This window comes from Pongo abelii, chromosome 10 (genome assembly GCF_028885655.2).
Source record: "Pongo abelii isolate AG06213 chromosome 10, NHGRI_mPonAbe1-v2.0_pri, whole genome shotgun sequence".
In the NCBI taxonomy this organism is placed as follows: domain Eukaryota; kingdom Metazoa; phylum Chordata; class Mammalia; order Primates; family Hominidae; genus Pongo; species Pongo abelii.
Window position 1 is genome coordinate 48,037,026 of NC_071995.2, and position 16,154 is coordinate 48,053,179.

The following is a 16,154-nucleotide window of genomic DNA, read 5'->3' on the forward strand; positions in this document are numbered from 1 at the left end:
AAACATGTTAATTTTTGCAGACCCAGACCCTAAATGCTCACCATCTAGACAGATAATGTCAGAATCAGGTACAAGTTTGAACCCCTTGAGCATAAGCCTAAGGATTGGTTATTGAGTACTGGCCATATGCCAGGTGCTTTACATGTTATCTCATTCCATTTGATCTTATTCACTTAATTCTTACACTGCCACGAAGCAATTATTATTATTATTATTATTGTAAGAGACAGGGTCTTTCTATGTTGCCCAGGCTCGTCTCGAACTCCTGGGCTCAAGCGATCCTCCCACCTTGGCCTCCCAAAGTGCTGGGATTATAGACATGAGCCGCCGCACCTGGCCAGCAAATATTTATTATTCTCATTTTACAGAGGAAGAAACTAAGGTTCTAGAAATGTTCAATAACTTGCTCAAGGTCACAGAGCTAATAACTGATAGAACTAGGATTTGAAACAATCCCACAGACCGTAATGTCCATGTTCTAATGACATATTACAAACCACATCTTCCTGGTATTTAGGGGCTGTCTGGACCGGTCTTATCCTTTAAGATTCTTGAAACCAGGAATATTAAAGGCTGGGCCAGATGCCCCAGTCTGTTCCACATCTAAGCCAACTCTGCCCAAGGCTCCTTTTGGCTCAAGTCTACATATTAAGTCTACCACACACTTACTGGGTAACATGAGGAAAATTACTCTAAGCCTTAGTTTCATCATCACTAAAATGTTCTCTTAGCACATTGCTAAAATAAGTACTTAATAATGATAGCAGTGGTGGTAATAAAAATACCTAACATTTATTGACCATTTACCATGTGTCAGATACTGTCTTAATTGTTTTGCATATGTAACTTATTTAATCTTCACAGTAACACACTCAGAAGTATTACCGACTCACTTTATGTAATTGTATTATTGAATAATATTCAGATGAAGAAACTGAGGCCCAAAGAAGTTAAATAAATGTTAGCTCTTTTCATTTTTTAGGAGGCTGGCCTGGAAACAAAATGATCTCCAGCACGGAAAATAAACCAGAAAAGCAGTTCTAGCGTACGTGATATTTCAGGGTCAGCTTATTTCTGTTAAATCACTGATAAAAAGAGAATATCTCTAATGTAATAATCTCTGAGAAACTGATGGTTACTACCAGGAACACCAGATCTGATCAAAGACCTGACACCATTTCTCTGCACCATAAAGTCTAAATTGGTAAAAGTTATATCTCTTAAGGATAAAATTTTAGGGCCGGGCGCAGTGGCTCATGCCTGTAATCTCAGCACTTTGGGAGGCCGAGGCGGGAGGATCACCTGAGGTCACGAGTTTGAGACCAGCCTGACCACCATGGAGAAACCTTGTCTCTACTAAAAATACAAAAAATTAGTCGGGTGTGGTGGCGCATGTCTGTAATCCCAACTACTTGGGAGGCTAAGGCAGGAGAATCGCTTGAACCTGGGAGGCAGGGGTTGCAGTGAACTGAGATCACACCATTACACTCCAACCTGGGCAACAAGAGCAAAACTCTGTCAAAAAATAAAAAATAAATAAATAAATAAAAAGCCTGGGCACGGTGGCTTATGACTGTAATCCCAGCACTTTGGGAGGCCGAGGTGGGCGAATCACCTGAGGTTGGGAGTTCGAGACCAGCCTGACCAACATGGAGAAACCCTGTCTCTACTAAAAATACAAAATTAGCCAGGCGTGGTAGCACATGCCTGTAATTCCAGCTACTCGGGAAGGCTGAGGCAGGAGAATCGCTTGAACCCGGGTGGCAGAAGTTTCAGTGAGCCGAGATCGCGAGATTGTACTCTAGCCTGGGCAACAAAAGTGAAACTCTGTCAAAAAAAAAAAAAAAAAAAAAGAAAAAATTTTAGGTATTATCAGCACATCAACACCTCTGTAAGAACTCTTAAGTTGGGCCAGGCACAGTGACTCTCACACCTGTAATCCCAGCACTTTGGGAGACCAAGGAGGATAGACTGCTTGAGTTCAGGAGTTCAAGACCAGCCTGGGAAAAATGGCAAAACCCCATCTCTACAAAAAATACAAACAAATAAAAGTTAGCCAGGTGTGGTGGCTTGAGCCTGTAATCCCAGCTACTCAGAAGGCTGAGGATTGCTTCAGCCTTGGAGGTGGAGGTTGCAGTGAATCGAGATCACGCCACTGCACTCCAGCCTGGGCAACAGAGTGAGACCCTATCTCAAAAAAAAAAAAAAAAAAGAACTCTATGTTGAAGAGAATATAACTAAAACCTTCCCACAGGGCTTCTATTACCTTATTCATTCATGTGAATATCTTATCTTCTTGTGCTTATGAACCCCAAATTAATTTTTTACATAATTGTGGTAATCTTCACATATTTAGACAGGTAAAAAAGAGTAACCCCAGTTACAGCCTTTGAAAACTGACTTTGGGCGCCTGTAATCCCAGCACTTTGGGAGGCTGAGGCGGGCGGATCACGAGGTCAGGAGATCAAGACCATCCTGGCTAACACAGTGAAACCCCGTCTCCATTAAAAACACAAAAAATTAGCTGGGCATGGTGGCGGGTGCATGTAGTCCCAATTACTCGGGAGGCTGAGGCAGGAGAATGGCATGAACCCGGGAGGCGGAGCTTGCAGTGAGCCGAGATCGTGCCACTGCACTCCAGCCTGGGCGACAGAGCGAGACTCCGTCTCAAAACAAACAAACAAACAAAAAACTGACTTTGGGCCAGGTGCTGTGGCTTACGCCTGTAATCCCAGCACTTTGGGAGGCCAAGGTGGGAGGATCGCTTGAGCCCAGGAGTTTGAGGCTGCTGTGAGCCGTGACTAATTGCACTCCAGCCTCGGCGACAGGGCAAGATTCTACCTTGAAAAACAAAAACAACTGACTTTGGTCTAAAATGTGTAGGTCATGAAGAACCACCCAAGAACTTTCCTAGTCTTTTTTTTTCCCCTTTAAATTAAAAAATTACCAGATCAAATTCAAGTCTAACTCCACCTAGAACTTTCCTAGTCTTTTTTTTTCCCCTTTAAATTAAAAAATTACCAGATCAAATTCAAGTCTAACTCCACCTCTCTCCCAATTAATAAAATTTGTTATTTGTTCATTTGGTTCCTTCCCTCCCCATCCCAGCTGATCACTAACTTATTCTAAGGGCAAACGTAATCCAACGAAGTGAGGTTTTCTTTTTTTTTTTTTTTTTCAGTAGTTTTTTTTCACACATAGTAAGAAAAATCTCCTTCAGTAAGTAGAAAAACAGATCATTAACTCACTAGCTTCAAATTTAAGGTAAAGAGTAGAGAAAAACATAGCTAATTAGAAAAAGAATGTGGAAATTTACAATTGACCAAGACCATTACAACAAAGCACAGCCTTCCTCTGAACAGCATATTTCTCCTTTAACCTTTGTATCTTTCCACACTTTAACATCAGATGTACCAAATACCAGTGCCTGGAACATGTAGGGGCTCAATAAATATCTGTTATATGAATGAAAAACAGTGTTACACTAGTACTGAATTGCCACACATCTCAGCAAAGGCCCACCTACATAACTGAAAATCTGCCTAGAAACTACATGCTCACAAGTCTTGCCAATTACATGCTTAATTAAGGCAAAGTAGCTAATTAAGGAGTCTTCTTTACAATCTCAAAGCAAAAGAAACACATACGCTTATTTTAGGAAGGCTCCTTCTGTTAAAGATATAACCTTCTTATAGCAGCCCTTTGTCCTTAATAACTAATCAAGTTTTCTCCAAATACAGGGCTTCTTAGTTTCACTTCTGGACATTTCCAAGAAGGGCCTGGCTTCCATTCTTATCTGAAATTTTAGACGATGTGCTTTTTTTCAGGACTTGCTCAATCTGAAGAGTCAGTTCAGATCAGTTTAACCAACCCCTTCAAGCAGGAGAATTAAAATGGGTTTACTGAAAAGTTGACTCTTCTCTAGGCAAGTTCTTTAATCCTTCCTTTCTTTAAAAGAGAAGCTGGCTGGGTGCGGTGGCTCATGCCTATAATCCCAGCATTTTGGGAGACCGAGGCGGGCGGATCACCTGAGGTCGGGAGTTTGAGATCAGCCTGACCAACATGGAGAAACGCCGTCTGTACCAAAAATACAAAAAAATTAGCTGGGCATGGTGGTGCATGCCTGTAATTCCAGCTACTCAGGAGGCTGAGGCAGGAGAATTGCTTGAATCCGGGAGGCGGAGGTTGCAGTCAGCCGAGATCGTGCCATTGCACTCCAGCCTGGGCAACAAGAGCGAAACTCCGTCTCAAAAAAAAAAAAAAAAAAAAAAAATCTGAGAAGCTACCACATAACAATGCCTTAATCAAGGACAAGCATCACTGAGGCTGATCACATAAAGATGTACCGAATCACACAGCCACACAAGTGATAAAATTTGGCTACTTATCTGGACCAATGCTAGGTATCTTATTAAGAATTGGTTATAGGGCTGGGCGTGGTGGCTCATGCCTGTAATCCCAGCACTTTGGGAGGCCGAGGCAGGCAGATCACGAGGTCAGGAGATCGAGACCATCCTGGCTAACATGGTGAAACCCCTTCTCTACTAAAAAAAAATACAAAAAATTAGCCGGGCGTTGTGGCGGGCACCTGTAGTCCCAGCTACTCGGGAGGCTAAGGCAGGAGAATGGCATGAACCCGGGAGGTGGAGCTTGCAGTGAGCAGAGATCACACCACTGCACTCTAGCCTGGGCAACAGAGAGAGACTCTGTCTCAAAAAAAAAAAAAAAAAAAAAAATGAATTGGTTATAAACATTTTTTTTTTTTTAAGAGGGAGTCTTACTTTGTCTCCCAGGCTAATTTTTGTAATTTTAGTAGAGACAGGGTTTTGCCATGTTAGCCAGGCTGGTCTCGAACTCCTGACCTCAAGTGATCCGCCAGCCTTGGCCTCCTAGAGTGCTGGGATTACAGGCGTGAGCCACTGCACCTGGCCTGGTTATAAACATATTAATGTTACTGTTTCAATTGAATTTTAATGTTTAGCTTCTAAAAACTACATCTAATTCGGGACTGTAGAAAACAGTTACTGAGAGGCATTTGCTGGGTAGTGGTCTTTCAGTTGGCAGGGGAAAGATCATCACTGTCTTTGGGTCTCAATTTCTTCATCTCAAAAACAGATATTGATTCACACAGGATGGTTATGAGGACCAAATGAAAGGATAAAAGCAAAAGTACTTTGAAAACTATCAGCTACTATACAAAGCATTATTTTAAATAAAACTTCAAGCCAGCATTAAGAAAAAAAATGGAATTAAAAAAGACTAACCAATGAAAAGAAATAGAAATTAGAACTAATTCGTTATAATGTCTGGTTCAACTAGATGTTAATAAGAAACTTTTGTTTAAAGCTGTTGCTGAAAATCTTTCTAATCAGCACACTGTCCTATTTCAGAGCATGTGTTAATAGTAAGTATAATGAAAATCATTTCATTTTTTCTTGAAGATTCTAGATAGCTTTCTAATTTTTCTCCTAGAGAATGAAAACAGAAGAAAACTTCTGGTTGTTTGTGGATTGCAGTAATTGGGTTTTAGTTTTGCCACACTGGCTTTTAAAAATGTAATAGGAGTTGATAGACTAGTATAATCCAGAGTAACAACCTGGGAAGTAGATGGCTATAGTGGTAGGAAAATAGTGGCCTGGATCCTGGAAACACCTTGGAAAACTTGCACTCAGATGGAACTTAATCCTGGTTGTGACAGTATCCAAACTTTTGTCCTGCTACCTTCCGAACTCCTCAGAGACTGCTACCTGATTTGAACCCAGATGGACCGACCTCAGCTGTTGTCCAGTTAAAAAAAATACAACACTTTGGATTGCAAACCAAAACAAGACTTGTCCAAATGAAAAGTCCATCTTCAAGGCTTATTCACTCATTCAACAAATATTTATTTAGCATTTACCAAGTCTTCGGCAGTGTTCCAAGTGCTGAAGAGATAATGTTAAAAATGACAGACAAGGCCGGGCGCGGGGGCTCACGCCTGTAATCCCAGCACTTTGAGAGGCCAAGGCAGGTGGGTCATGAGGTCGAGAGATGGAGACCATCTTGGCCAACATGGTGAAATCCTGTCACTCCCAAAAATAAAAAATTTAGCTGGGTGTGGTGGCGGGCACCTGTAGTCCCAGCTACTTGGGAGGCTAAAGCAGGAGACTCTTGAACGTGGGAGGTGGAGGTTGCAGTGAGTCAAGATCATGCCATTGCACTCCAGCCTGGGTGACAGAGTGAGGCTCCATCTCAGAAAAAAAAAAAAAGACAGACATGGTCTCTACTCTCATGAAATTTCCATTCCACTGGAGAAGCAGGACAACTAAAGGCTGTGATTAGTGGTGTGAAGGAAATACAAAAAGAGTAACTGGAGTTGTGGTAGGAACAGGGACACAAACAGCTTCTTTAGGCAGTGATCAGGGAAGGCCTCATTGAGTGAATGACATTTGAACTGAAACCTGAATGATGGGGAGAACATATGCAGCCAGCAAGGTGAAGAGAATAGATGGGGGAGTTTTCCAGGCAGAGAAAAGCAAATGCAAAGGCCCTTAGGAAGGAATAATACAGCTAGGAAGTGAGTGAGAAGTATGCGATGACAGAGATGAGTAGTAGTCAGATTAAATAAGGATTAATAAGCAATGCTAAAGGATTTTAATTTTATTCTATGTGTGATACAAAGCCAAACATTATTATATAAAAGTGTGTTTGCAAGATCAGATATATTTCATGTACTAAATGAGTACTTTGGCCAGGTGCGGTGGCTCACGCCTATAATCCCAGCACTTTGGGAAGCTGAGGTGGGCAGATCACTTGAGGCCAGGAGTTCGAGACCAGCCTGGCCAACATGGTGAAACCCTGTCTCTACTAATAATACAGAAAAAAAAAAAAAATTAGCCAGGCGTGGTGGCACGTGCCTGTAGTCCCAGCTACTCCAGAGGTCTGAGGCATGAGAATCACCTGAACCCAGGAGGTGGGGGTTGCAGTGAGCTGAGATCGCGCCATTGCACTCCAGCCTGGGACAGAATGAAACTGTGTCTCAAAATAATAAAATAAAATGAGTTCTTAATTGTTTATATGTGCATAATGACCACAAAAATGAAAAGGAAGGGAAAGGTTCTCATACCTAAAAGGCTTGTAATCTTACAAGGAAGCAATAATTTATAAATAGTGACAACATTAAGTAAGGTAAGAAATGAAGCAAAAATCAAGTGTTAAGTATAAAGACTGGGGAGGGAGCCACTGATTCAAGTAGAAGAAATTAGAAAAGGCTTTTTTTTATTAAAAAAATTTAAGAAGGTAGCATTTGATTTGGGCTCTTAAGGAAAAGGATTTCAACAAGAGGGTGGGGAAGGGGAGGAGTATGAGGCTGTGGGAACTGCATGAGCAAAGGCACAGAGGCAGGAAAGAACTGGGCAGGTCCAGGAAACAGAGAATTATTGTAGGGTCACAGTGCCAGGTGGGTGGGTAGTCTTGTGGGAGATAAGCCTAAAAGAATAGGCTGTCAGAGTGGGGTGTGGGTGTCTTGAAGAGCATGTCAGAAAGTTAGACTGAATTTACTTAGGCATTGTCTCCCCTTAAGTTTGCATATAAATCTCTCGAGGTACTTGATAAACTTCAGGTTCCTAGGCCCATCCCTCAGACACACTGATCTGCAGGTCTAGGTGGGACCTGAGACTCTACCTTTTTAACCACTGCCAGGTAATTCTAACACAGGCAATTAAAGGAACCATATTTTGAAAATCAGTGCTTTTTTTTTTTTTTTTTTAATGACAACTCTGATAACTTTTCTGCAAGGGAAAAACTGAAGCCAACTCTAAGGATTACTCAAGGACTCAAGGACTCAAGGACTCTGGCAAAAAAACAAAAAAGGGGAATCTGAATTAGAAGACTAATTAAAGAACCCTTATCACTCCTGGGGCAGAATCAGCCAAACTTGGGGATTGATTAAATGTGGGTGGAGAAAAGTATTAAGGTGGTAAGTACAACCTCAAGCTTTCTCCTTAGGGAAACTGGGTGTATGCAGATGCATGGCGTACAGGGACTATCCACATAGCCTAACAGGTAGCTGGAAATACAGATCTGGAGCTCAGATGTACAAAGGCATTAAACATATTGGTTTGGTACTTCAAAGTAAGTTCAATACAAATTAAAGAATTAAATATAAAGTGTAAAATGGTAAAAATCAGAAGGAAATGAAAGTGAATACTTAACCAATCTCTGCATGGTGAAGGCCTTCTAAACATCACAGCACCAGAAGAAATCTCAAATTTAAAAATCCAGGCTGGGTGCGGTGGCTCACGCCTGTAATTGTAACACTTTGGAAGGCCAAGGCGGGCAGATTACCTGGGTCAGGAGTTCAAGACCAGCCTGGCCAATATGGAGAAACCCTGTCTCTACTAAAAATACAAAAATTAGCTAGGCGTGGTGGCATGTGCCTGTAATCCCAGCTACTTGGGAGGCTGAGGCACGAGAATCACTTGAACCCTGGAGGAGGAGGCTAAAGTGAGCCAAGATCGTGCCACTGCACTCCAGCCTGGGTGACTGAGTGACACCCTGTCTCAAAAAAAAAAAATCTATAGATAAGTAATAATATACTATATACAAAATTAAAAGGCAAACTGGTTAAATATTTGACCACAGGACAAAAAATTAATATTCTTAAAATAGAAGAGTTTATACAAATCACAAAGAAAAACACTAAGAATGGTTCTGTATGAAGTAGAAGAAGTTGTTAAATAACTTGCCTTGGAGACGTACACCCTCTAGTCACAAAATGAGACATTTTTCACATACATTGTAGATAATGGAGTTTTGTGGCACAGGTCAGCAGAGCTTCTGTGATTTTATCTTACCAGTTTCCAAGTGTCAGTCTATGGGAATGCCTAAAAAAATACTAATCTTTTTGACTTCTTTTTTTTTCTTTTCTTCCCCCAACTCCCACAGCAAGAACCCCATTCAATATTTTTTTATACTTCTATTTTCCTGAAAGTTAAAGGGCACAAACAAATTAAACTGTCCCCAGGCTCCCCTTGCTACTCCGGTGGAAACTGCCTTTACTGCATCCAGTCTTTCCTCGGGCTCTATATATCTAAAATTAGGTGAAAGGTTAGAGATGAGACAGAAAGTAATTCCAGAATGTCTAGTGAACAGTAGTAGCTCCAAAGGCATCCTTTCAGCACAGAGGTTGTCCGGTCTTGGGGATCAAAAGCCCAACCCTCTCATTTTACAGATGAGGCTCTGAGTCAATGAATCAATGACTTGTCCAAGATCACCTGATTGGCTGATGACAACATTAAGTTGGGAATCCTGACTCTCAAACAGCACCCTTTCCATTCTGCAGTACTGCTTCATTGATCACAAGCTCTGGCCCCTCAAAACAATGGGCATTTATAACACCACAATTCCAACTTCTGTATACTTTCCACTTTATCACTCCACTCACTCTATTTGGTCTAATAAAAGCCTGTGCTTCCCCCACAAAACGCTCCAAATAAAAGAATACCAAACAAAAAACCAACATAATTAAAATGTTAACGCCCAAATAAAAATAGGAATGGGATTAACCCAGACATAATTCACAGAAGAAACAGAAATGAATGTATGAAAAATGTTCTCTCTCACTAGCAAAGAAATACAAATTAATTCACTTCTGCCTATCAAATTAGTAAAGATTAAAAAATAATATTCAGGCCGGGTGCAGTGGCTCATGCTGTAATCCCAGCACTTTGGGAGGCCGAGGTGGGAAGATCTCCTGAGGTCAGGAGTTTGAGGTCAGCCTGATCAACATGGTGAAACCCTGTCTCTACTAAAAAACACAAAAATTAGCCAGACAGGCTGGGCGCGGTGGCTCATGCCTGTAATCCCAGCACTTTGGAAGGCCGAGGTGGGCGGATCACGAGGTCAGGAGATTGAGACCATCCTGGCTAACACGGTGAAACCCCGTCTCTACTAAAAATACAAAAAAAAAAAAAAATAGCCAGGTGTGGTGGCGGGCACCTGTAGTCCCAGCTACTCAGGAGTCTGAGGCAGGAGAATGGCGTGAACCTGGGACGCGGAGCTTGCAGTGAGCAGAGATTGTGCCACTGCACTCCAGCCTGGGCGACAGAGAGAGACTCCATCTCAAAAATAATAATAATAATAATATTCAATGTTACCAAGGCTGCACTAAGATGGGCACTCACAATCACTGCAGTTGAGAATGTTAATTAGTCTAATCTTTACAAAAAGCAATTTGGGAGCAGGTTTAGTATTTTTAAATTTTCACACCCCTTGACTGGTAATTCAACCTCTGGGAATCTAACCTAAGGAAATAATGAGTGATTTGCACAAAGATTTATGCATAAATTTGTTCTCAATTGTTTTCATTTAATGTAAAACCAAAACAATTAAATTATGCAACCTCAATATAATAAATTATTAAATAGATTACAATGGAGATTAAATATCCATTTAAATGTTTTCAAAATTTTTTGATGCTATGAAAAATAATATAAAGCAAAAAAAGCAGACACAAAACTATATCTACTGCAACAGTATGAGTTCAATTACCTTTGTGTTTATGTGAGTGTGTGTATATCAAAGAAAACAAAACCACTGAAAGGAAATATATCAAATGATAGATCTCTCTGGAGCAGATTATGGAATATGGGTTATTTTGTCTTCTTTATAATTTGTTTTTTCCACATTTTCTTTTTTTTTTTTTTTTTGATATGGAGTCTTGCTTTGTTACCCAGGCTGGAGTGCAGTGGCATGAGCTTGGCTCTCTGCAGCCTCTGCCTCCTGGGTTCAAGGGATTCTCCCGCTTCAGCCTCCTTGGTAGCTGGGACTACAGGCGTGCGCCACCACGCCCAGCTAATTTTTGTATTTTTAGTAGAGATGGGGTTTCACTATGTTGGCCAGGCTGGTCTCAAACTCCTGACCTCAAGTGATCCACCCGCCTCAGCCTCTCAAAGTGCTGGGATTACAGGCATGAGCCATCACACCCGGCCTGTTTTTTCCACATTTTCTATAATAAACATATATAATTTTTATTTTATAATAATCTATAATTTTTATTTTTAAATGTGTTGGCATATATGAAAATAAAACAAGAATTATACATACAATATGAAAAAAGTTTTTTAAAAAGATAAATTTTCAGGCCACTTACATGGAGGTGATAGTGGAAGTCATGGAAAGAAATCAGATTATACAGGGAGAAAGTATAGTGAGAATAGGAAGCTGAGCAGGGCTATGGTGAACCCGGCATTTAAGGGGCAAAAAGACTGAGTTAATGGAGTATGGGAGTAAGTGGTTAGATTAGAAAATGGAGAACCAGATAGTAGTCATGTCAAGAAAAGCAAATGAAAGGAAGAACTAGACAAGTTGTTCACTTGGTCAATTATTGCCAAGGGGTAAGGAAGATGACAGCGAGGGGCCATTAGACAGAAACCACTGGATACTATGCACGGACAGACAGCTTTCCTGTAGTGCTGGAAGCCAAATTTTTGCTCAGGCGCCAAATCTGAGCAAATGTTAGTAAAACTGACTATGAAATAAAGAAGTCCCGGGGCATTAGCCTGAATTTCAGTTTATGGAAAAAAAAAAAAAAGATTGTGGAAATCTAAAACTAAGTAAAACGGATATTGGGACTAATTTATGGGTAATGAAACAAGAATGGCAATACTTTGTGCAAGACAAAACATATTTGAAGGACTGTAAAGTTTTCCATATCATAAGCTCTGTTACAGAATAATTAAGGGGCAAAATAGATCCACACTTGTTATCAGAAGTACAAAAAAGTTGCATCTTTTTTTTCCCTAAAGATGAAAGTTCTTAGTTTCAGAGTAGTAGTATTTTTTTTTTTTTTTTTTTTTTTTGAGACGGAGTCTCACTCTGTCACCCAGGCTGGGGACAGTGGCGCGATCTCGGCTCACTGCAAGCTCCGCCTCCCGGGTTCACGCCATTCTCCCACCTCAGCCTCCCGAGTAGGTGGGACGACAGGCGCCCACCACCACGCCCGGCTAATTTTGTTTTTGTATTTTTAGTAGAGACGGGGTTTCACCATGTTAGCCAGGATGGTCTCGATCTCCTGACCTCGTGATCCGCCCACCTCGGCCTCCCAAAGTGCTGGGATTACAGGCGTGAGCCACCGTGCCCGGCCCAAGGTAGTAGTATTAACAAATTATTTAAAAGAAAATCAAAAGAATGTAAAATTTTCATGGTATCATGTTAACTTCTTATGAGTGGACACAGGAAGTCTCTAGAAAGTTTTCACATGTCAAAAAATCATCTGACATGCTGAATAATGGATTGCTTGTTAGGTCAAACTCCATCCTTTTTATGAAAAGAGGTCTTTAGTAGCACAATAATTTGACTGAGTCCTGAGGACTCTGCACCCAGCTTCAGAATAAACTCATCAGTATGGTCCTACCTTATCATCCACCATAGAATCTCAACTCCATAATCATTAAGTAGAAACTACTTCATTTACAACCACTGGTTTGTTAATAACCTGAAGAGGCTGTGTTAAGTAACCTCACCTGGAGATTACTGTATGCAATCTAAAATGAAGTACCTTAATTTTCTATCAAAAAACATACAGTGAAAGACAATAGCAAACTTAAAAAACAATTGCCTTTTCTAATGGAAATTACTGACTCAGGACTCAAGTTATACATTTTCCTAACTGCAGAAAGGGTACAATTCTAATCTAAAAGTCATCTATCTAATAGTGTATGGAATTACGAATGCCTGAAACTAGTTTCACTGTCAATTTAAATAATAACAAATTCTTCCAATTTGTGGTTAGGTGCCCTATTATGCCAAAGATGTCTAATGAACTCCCACACTCTCAATATTCTTTTGTGTCTGTGTGTGTATGTCTTTGATAAATTTTTTTGGTACAGGGGCTCTAAGTTAATTGCAGTTAACTGGTGAAAAATACCAGAGAAAATATAAGAATTTGAAACCTGAAGAAACAGTAGTCAAAATTATACTTAAAAACATTTTTCCCCACCCACCTATCTACCCTGTCTTCCCCACCCAAGAAAAAAAGAAAGAGAAAAACATTTTGAGGGCACCTTAGCAGGAAAAAGTATCCGCTGTCACCAAGATGTGAATTGTTTTAGCTTCTGAAGCTTTCTCTTAGAATTATTAGGTTGAAATTAGCCCCACCTTTAACCAGAGTCTGGAACAAAGCTTGAGTGTACCAAGTTAAAGAAAGTTATACAATGAGGTAATTTTTACAAAATGGCACTCCTTTGCTAATGTTGCCAATATACTGTTCTCTTCCCAGGGACTACCTGATAACAACACTTCCCAGCGCAATACAGAACAGTGGAAACAGATCCAACTATTTACTAAATGCCACATTAACAACAGGGTCTAATCCCATTTTCCATAGGCCATAGAGTTGGAGGGAGAGGGTAAGAAATATGAAGTGATACAAACACATAGATCGAAGAGAATCACTCATTATTACTCAGAGGTTTTTGTTTTTAAGGAAAAGCAGAAGAGAGAATTAAAAAACAAAACAAAACACCTATATTCCTCATGCTCCTACAGTACCCTGGGCTGACCTCTAGTATAGAAATGACCTCACTAATACCATAAATTGTATGTGGATCTGTCTAACCCACTAGATTTTAAGTTCTTTTAGGGTAAAGACGTTTGGCACTTTGAATCTACAGTAGGACTGACAGGAAAGGCACTCAATATTTTGTCCAAAGAATGAAATAAGTTCCTAAACTAATTACCTAGTACATTATATGTTGTTCTATCAATGCAAAACAAGAAAACATATATGAACACACACTTTTTTTTGCCTTCTTTCACGCCAACTCTATAATTTTTTGAAGATCTATCTAAAACGTGATCATCCTGCACCCAGGTTATACCTCTACAGGAACTTAGAACATGTTGTTGGGGGTCATGTTCTTTTGTGCCTACATCATACCTCAGAAGAAAGGATTGGTGTTATTTCATGGCTCCTGAAATATTTAGCATTTGTGAATAGTATTGGTAACTAAGCAGATAAAAGGTACTCTGTTAAACCATTTAAAACAAGAGCAAAAGAATACTTAATGCAAAACAAAACCTCTCCCCAAAATGGGCATTGTCTTAAAAACTGACAACTCCTTAAGTACCTTTGACTAACCTGAAAAGTCAAGTCAATTGAACCATCTGGATTAGGCAGATCTGGATTAGGCAGACTTATCTTTTATTTTTATTTTTATTTATTTATTTATTTCTTGTAGAGACAAGGGTCTCGCTAAGTTGCCTTGGCTGGTCTCAAACACCTGGGCTCAAGCGAGCCTCCCGCCTCAGTTTCTCAAAGTGTTGGGACTATAGGCGTGAGCCACTGCGCCCGGCCAAGGCAGACTTTTGAAAGCTGGAGTTAGGTACAAGACAATAGTAGTTCAAATATCTCTCACTAGGATCAGCTAAACCGTTCTTGCAAGCATCAGTAAGGAGGCTAGGAAGGGTGCCAGATGGTTCTTTCCTAGCAGCTACAACTTCAAGCTTTAGTATGTGTAGCCAGGGGTGTACAATTACCTTACATTAACACCTACATATGTCGGGGGCAAGTGCCAGCGATATATACACGATAGCGATTCGGGGATGACACATCGGCTGCAAGGACTGCTATATTCTCAACATTCCTCAAAAGGGTGTAAGTGTCTTAAACAGAGTTCAGCTGGCGTAATGGAAGGGGAGAAAAAATCGAAGAGAGGGAATGGCTGAAAATGAAGGAAAAAGTGCAGTTGAATATTAGAGTATTTCCCTGGAAGGAGCGTATTTGGAGTTTTAATGAATTGCCACCTTCCTCCACCACACCAGAAAGTATACAGTTAGAATGGAGTGTTCTCGGTGGGAGAGGACGGGGTATTTGCAGCTCCCGCCCTTGGGCAGCAAAGGCTCAGCCCGACGTAAGCACTCCCCACCCAGCGCAGGCCCCAGAAGTGAGGAAAGAACGGAGGATCAGCGTCCCTCGACCCCTTATCTCGAGGGGGAGGGACTCACACTCCTTGCACTCCCCCCACCCCAAAAGTCGAAGGAGAAAGAGGGTGTGGAGAGAAGCCGGGGTCTTCGCGCACTCTCCGGTTGTGGAGTGAGAAGGCCCTTACCTGGCTAAAAGCCGCCTTTCCTCTGCGCTGCTACCACTCCTGTCACAGGTCCCGGCGCTCTACCTAGCGCACCTGTCGCGACCAAGCTGCGAACACCTACTGCTCCTGCGGCCCCGCCCCGGACCCCGCCCATCGCCGCGGGGGCGCGCACGCCAGCCAGCCTCCCGTGCGGCCTTGGGCTGAGCGTGCGCGCCACCGGCTACGTGCCCAGCGCTCGCGTCTGCTCCAGTCGCTCTGGCAGTGCGGGACGCTGGCGATGGGATAAGGTGTGTTGCTGTCCGGGGCCTAGTCTACCTCGGCACGCCTTTCTCTGAAGGAGACAGGCGCTTGCACGACGTGGGCCTCTGTGCAGCTCTACTTTGGCCTTAACTCCTTCAGACTCAAAGTTACCGCAGTTTGACTCTGGAGCCACTCAGGTTTTTCCTAAGCTCAACTTTAGCCAGCTAGGTTCCTGGTGCTTTGGGGGTAAGTTTTGTGCAGGGAGGGTGTTTTAGAGGAGGCTGTGTGGTGTAGTGGAAAAAGCTGAATTAAGTTCATTAATCCTGAAAACGGTTTGACAAGGGCGGATGACGTCCAAGTTCTCCAATAGCTGTTTTTACTCTTCCACTCAGAATAGGAACTGTGCTAATAATGGTTTGGAGACCGTCAATTGGCCTAGCACTTGGCCATCCTGCCCCCAAATTCTTGTCCCACTTCCGTGCCAGCTGAATGATGCCTTTTGATAGTATCCTTCTTTCCTGTACCTCAAGCATAGTAGCGTTTCAGACTACAAGTTTTCTGAAGCTTTTCGGAATTCATGCAGCTTGATGCGTTATTAGTAGGGGCTGCTCGTGGGAAAACGCTTGTAATTACACTTCCTAAAGAAGTTAATGAAAATGTGTAAGGAGAAGAGAGATTTCCAACAGATGATGAATATGCCAGCCAGTTATTCCTTTCTTCCTTCAAATATCCAGCCTAGACTGATTTCTGGATAGGTATTGTAGAAATAAAAATTTCAGACAAAACAGACTTAGATTTTGTATCGGACAACAGTCAAAACCAGAAGAGGCTCAGACACCCCTGCTC

The 16,154-nt window shown here is 41.6% G+C and overlaps 1 protein-coding gene across 4 annotated transcripts in view; it reads right to left on the minus strand.

The window, feature by feature from the left end:
* The window catches only part of LIMA1 (LIM domain and actin binding 1), a 109,774-nt gene extending 94,449 nt beyond the window's left edge, over positions 1-15,325 (minus strand). For 3 of the 4 annotated variants that reach the window (XM_054527955.2, XM_002823222.5, XM_009247709.4), the window contains exon 1: positions 15,090-15,325. The gene's annotated coding sequence lies outside the window, so the exon portion shown is untranslated. The remainder of the gene's footprint in view (positions 1-15,089) is intronic. The other variant, XM_063711751.1, reaches the window with a different exon arrangement.
* Positions 15,326-16,154: the final 829 nt, after the last annotated feature.